Raw genomic sequence first — 6,000 nt, 5'->3', positions numbered from 1 at the left:
CTTCGATGTTTAATGAACCTTCTTTTTGGAAAGTTATCATTGTTTCTCCTGGTATTTCTTCTCAAACTTGTGGGTAATAATAACATTTTACTTCCAACATTAACTTGAGCTTAAAATGAACCTTGCTAAAAAGTTGACAAAATATTGTGCCTCAGTGTACACTCTAATTTAGACAGGAAACCTTCCAGTCATTATCCATATCTGCATGGCTGCATCAAGTCAATCTGCCAAAAAACTGTTATAGCTCGCTCAAACTAAACATCCTTTTTTCAAACCAACTATACAATATTTAATCTGGGCTCGTTGTTTCCTTCAAGTTTGATCCAGAATGATTTTTTTCAGTTAAAGCCAGCGTCCTGTCCAAAGGCCTTGTTAAAGATGCTGTTAATTCTCCGATGTTAAAGGCCTCTGTAAATGTATCTTCTGTGAGTTATCCATGCGGCCCAGTGTTATGCATGCATTAACATTATGACTAGGGAGTAAGATCTCACCATGCCACACTCCACTAAATCTCCCTGGACTGAAACCTACACTGTCTGTTAAAGGCCAGATAGGGGACATTATGTTGCACTCCGACCCTGTAGCCATGCCAACCTAGTAGAAACGGACAGTCATTTGAATGAAGACACTAGACAGTAGGTGGTTTTCAACAGTGAACCACAGTTGAATTGATTTATCCTTGGGAGGTGCGTAATAACTAGCCAAAGAGATGAGAATACATTAAGGAAGATGAAGAGGGTAAAGTCCCAAATGGTTCCCTAATCCCTATAGAGTGCACTTCTTTTGACCAGAGCACTATGGGGATAGGATATGAGAGGTAATCATTCCAACCCTTCAACTGTTTCTTCCGGTCGGTCTTCAGGTCGGTCTTCAAGTCAGTCTTCAAGTCGGTCTTCTGGTCGGTCTTCCGGTCGGTCTTCAGGTCGGTCTTTCGGTCGGTCTTCCGGTCGGTCTTCAGGTCGGTCTTCCGGTCGGTCTTCCGGTCGGTCGTGTGGTGCAGTCGGTCGTTAAGCCGGGTCCGAGGCATATAGCAACACTTAATTCCTCATCTCCAGCTCCCTTTACTGTCCTCATCTCCAGCTCCCTTTACTGTCCTCATCTCCAGCTCCCTTTACTGTCCTCATCTCCAGCTCCCTTTACTGTCTTCATCTCCAGCTCCCTTTACTGTCCTCATCTCCAGCTCCCTTTACTGTCCTCATCTCCAGATCCCTTTACTGTCCTCATCTCCAGCTCCCTTTACTGTCCTCATCTCCAGATCCCTTTACTGTCCTCATCTCCAGCTCCCTTTACTGTCTTCATCTCCAGATCCCTTTACTGTCCTCATCTCCAGCTCCCTTTACTGTCCTCATCTCCAGATCCCTTTACTGTCGTCATCTCCAGCTCCCTTTACTGTCCTCATCTCCAGATCCCTTTACTGTCCTCATCTCCAGCTCCCTTTACTGTCCTCATCTCCAGCTCCCTTTACTGTCCTCATCTCCAGCTCCCTTTACTCTCCTCATCTCCAGATCCCTTTACTGTCCTCATCTCCAGATCCCTTTACTGTCCTCGTCTCCAGATCCCTTTACTGTCCTCATCTCCAGCTCCCTTTACTGTCCTCATCTCCAGATCCCTTTACTGTCGTCATCTCCAGCTCCCTTTACTGTCTTCATCTCCAGCTCCCTTTACTGTCCTCATCTCCAGCTCCCTTTACTGTCCTCATCTCCAGCTCCCTTTACTGTCCTCATCTCCAGATCCCTTTACTGTCCTCATCTCCAGATCCCTTTACTGTCCTCATCTCCAGATCCCTTTACTGTCCTCATCTCCAGCTCCCTTTACTGTCCTCATCTCCAGATCCCTTTACTGTCCTCATCTCCAGCTCCCTTTACTGTCCTCGTCTCCAGCTCCCTTTACTGTCCTCATCTCCAGATCCCTTTACTGTCCTCATCTCCAGCTCCCTTTACTGTCCTCGTCTCCAGATCCCTTTACTGTCCTCGTCTCCAGATCCCTTTACTGTCCTCATCTCCAGCTCCCTTTACTGTCCTCATCTCCAGCTCCCTTTACTGTCCTCATCTCCAGCTCCCTTTACTGTCCTCATCTCCAGCTCCCTTTACTGTCCTCATCTCCAGATCCCTTTACTGTCCTCATCTCCAGATCCCTTTACTGTCCTCATCTCCAGATCCCTTTACTGTCCTCATCTCCAGCTCCCTTTACTGTCCTCATCTCCAGATCCCTTTACTGTCCTCATCTCCAGCTCCCTTTACTGTCCTCGTCTCCAGCTCCCTTTACTGTCCTCATCTCCAGCTCCCTTTACTGTCCTCATCTCCAGATCCCTTTACTGTCCTCATCTCCAGCTCCCTTTACTGTCCTCGTCTCCAGCTCCCTTTACTGTCCTCATCTCCAGATCCCTTTACTGTCCTCATCTCCAGATCCCTTTACTGTCCTCGTCTCCAGATCCCTTTACTGTCCTCGTCTCCAGATCCCTTTACTGTCCTCATCTCCAGCTCCCTTTACTGTCCTCATCTCCAGCTCCCTTTACTGTCCTCATCTCCAGCTCCCTTTACTGTCCTCGTCTCCAGATCCCTTTACTGTCCTCGTCTCCAGATCCCTTTACTGTCCTCGTCTCCAGCTCCCTTTACTGTCCTCATCTCCAGCTCCCTTTACTGTCCTCATCTCCAGCTCCCTTTACTGTCCTCATCTCCAGCTCCCTTTACTGTCCTCATCTCCAGATCCCTTTACTGTCCTCGTCTCCAGATCCCTTTACTGTCCTCATCTCCAGATCCCTTTACTGTCTTCATCTCCAGCTCCCTTTACTGTCCTCATCTCCAGATCCCTTTACTGTCCTCATCTCCAGCTCCCTTTACTGTCCTCGTCTCCAGCTCCCTTTACTGTCCTCATCTCCAGATCCCTTTACTGTCCTCATCTCCAGCTCCCTTTACTGTCCTCGTCTCCAGATCCCTTTACTGTCCTCGTCTCCAGATCCCTTTACTGTCCTCATCTCCAGCTCCCTTTACTGTCCTCATCTCCAGCTCCCTTTACTGTCCTCATCTCCAGCTCCCTTTACTGTCCTCATCTCCAGCTCCCTTTACTGTCCTCATCTCCAGCTCCCTTTACTGTCCTCATCTCCAGCTCCCTTTACTGTCCTCATCTCCAGATCCCTTTACTGTCCTCATCTCCAACTTAATTTACGACGGAGAGAAAGAGAGGGAGGGGGATGGAGGGACGGCGGGAGAGAGAGAGAAATAGAGAGACTGCTACCAGACATCCAGGAGGGAGAGAGAGGCTGCTATCACACATCCAGGAGGGTGAGAGAGGTTGCTACCACACATCCAGGAGGGAGAGAGAGGCTGCTGTCACATCCAGGAGGGAGAGAGAGACTGCTATCACACATCCAGGAGGGAGAGAGAGGCTGCTATCACACATCCAGGAGGGAGAGAGAGGCTGCTATCACACATCCAGGAGGGAGAGAGAGGCTGCTATCACATCCAGGAGGGAGAGAGAGGCTGCTACCACACATCCAGGAGGGAGAGAGAGGCTGCTGTCACATCCAGGAGGGAGAGAGAGACTGCTATCACACATCCAGGAGGGAGAGAGAGGCTGCTATCACACATCCAGGAGGGAGAGAGAGGCTGCTATCACACATCCAGGAGGGAGAGAGAGACTGCTACCACACATCCAGGAGGGAGAGAGAGGCTGCTACCACACATCCAGGAGGGAGAGAGAGGCTGCTATCACACATCCAGGAGGGAGAGAGAGGCTGCTATCACATCCAGGAGGGAGAGAGAGACTGCTATCACATCCAGGAGGGAGAGAGAGACTGCTATCACACATCCAGGAGGGAGAGAGAGGCTGCTACCACACATCCAGGAGGGAGAGAGAGACTGCTATCACACATCCAGGAGGGAGAGAGAGGCTGCTATCTATGCCTGTGTTATAGAGCTGGTTGTATTAACAGCCTGTGTTATAGAGCTGGTTGTATTAACAGCCTGTACTGTAGAGCTGGGTGTTGAACAGCCTGTGTTATAGAGCTGGTTGTATTAACAGCCTGTGTTATAGAGCTGGTTGTATTAACAGCCTGTGTTATAGAGCTGGTTGTATTAACAGTCTGTGTTATAGAGCTGGTTGTATTAACAGCCTGTGTTATAGAGCTGGTTGTATTAACAGCCTGTGTTATAGAGCTGGTTGTATTAACAGTCTGTATTATAGAGCTGGTTGTATTGAACAGCCTGTGTTATAGAGCTGGTTGTATTAACAGCCTGTGTTATAGAGCTGGTTGTATTAACAGTCTGTGTTATAGAGCTGGTTGTATTAACAGCCTGTGTTATAGAGCTGGTTGTATTAACAGTCTGTGTTATAGAGCTGGTTGTATTAACAGCCTGTGTTATAGAGATGGTTGTATTGAACAGCCTGTGTTATAGAGCTGGTTGTATTAACAGCCTGTGTTATAGAGCTGGTTGTATTAACAGCCTGTGTTATAGAGCTGGTTGTATTAACAGCCTGTGTTATAGAGCTGGTTGTATTAACAGCCTGTGTTATAGAGCTGGTTGTATTAACAGCCTGTGTTATAGAGCTGGTTGTATTAACAGCCTGTGTTATAGAGCTGGTTGTATTAACAGCCTGTGTTATAGAGCTGGTTGTATTAACAGCCTGTGTTATAGAGCTGGTTGTATTGAACAGCCTGTGTTATAGAGCTGGTTGTATTAACAGCCTGTGTTATAGAGCTGGGTGTATTAACAGCCTGTGTTATAGAGCTGGGTGTATTAACAGCCTGTGTTATAGAGCTGGTTGTATTGAACAGCCTGTGTTATAGAGCTGGTTGTATTAACAGCCTGTGTTATAGAGCTGGTTGTATTAACAGCCTGTGTTATAGAGCTGGTTGTATTAACAGTCTGTATTATAGAGCTGGTTGTATTAACAGCCTGTGTTATAGAGCTGGTTGTATTAACAGCCTGTGTTATAGAGCTGGTTGTATTAACAGCCTGTGTTATAGAGCTGGTTGTATTAACAGCCTGTGTTATAGAGCTGGTTGTATTAACAGCCTGTGTTATAGAGCTGGTTGTATTAACAGCCTGTGTTATAGAGCTGGTTGTATTAACAGCCTGTGTTATAGAGCTGGTTGTATTAACAGCCTGTGTTATAGAGCTGGTTGTATTAACAGCCTGTGTTATAGAGCTGGTTGTATTAACAGCCTGTGTTATAGAGCTGGTTGTATTAACAGTCTGTATTATAGAGCTGGTTGTATTAACAGCCTGTGTTATAGAGCTGGTTGTATTAACAGCCTGTGTTATAGAGCTGGGTGCTGTGAAGGGATATTGCAGAAACAGTAAAACGGCCATAAGGACATTGATTCTAATTACTGAGCCGCTCAGCCAAGTACGGTGATGTGTCCATCCACCCCCCCTGCAGCCAAGACACACACACACACACACACACACACACACACACACACACACACACACACACACACACACACACACACACACCTCTGCACACATGCACACACACACACACTCTCTCTTTCTCTTGCTCTCTATCTTTCTCTCTGTCACACACAGACACTCACAACGCACACTGACACACACACCTCACTGCAGACCCTCACTGCAGACCCAATGCAGACCCTCACTGCAGACCCAATGCAGACCCTCACTGCAGACCCAATGCAGACCCTCACTACAGACCCTCACTGCAGACCCAATGCAGACCCTCACTGCAGACCCAATGCAGACCCTCACTGCAGACCCTCACTGCAGACCCTCACTGCAGACCCAATGCAGACCCTCACTGCAGACCCTCACTGCAGACCCAATGCAGACTCTCACTGCAGACCCAATGCAGACTCTCACTGCAGACCCAATGCAGACCCTCACTGCAGACCCTCACTGCAGACCCTCACTGCAGACCCAATGCAGACCCTCACTGCAGACCCTCACTACAGACCCTCACTGCAGACCCTCACTGCAGACCCAATGCAGACCCTCACTGCAGACCCTCACTGCAGACCCAATGCAGACCCTCACTGCA

This window comes from Salmo salar, chromosome 26, assembly GCF_965601325.2.
Source record: "Salmo salar chromosome 26, fSalSal1, whole genome shotgun sequence".
Taxonomy (NCBI): domain Eukaryota; kingdom Metazoa; phylum Chordata; class Actinopteri; order Salmoniformes; family Salmonidae; genus Salmo; species Salmo salar.
The sequence above is the reverse complement of the archived record's forward strand: the minus strand, read 5'-3'. Positions refer to the sequence as shown.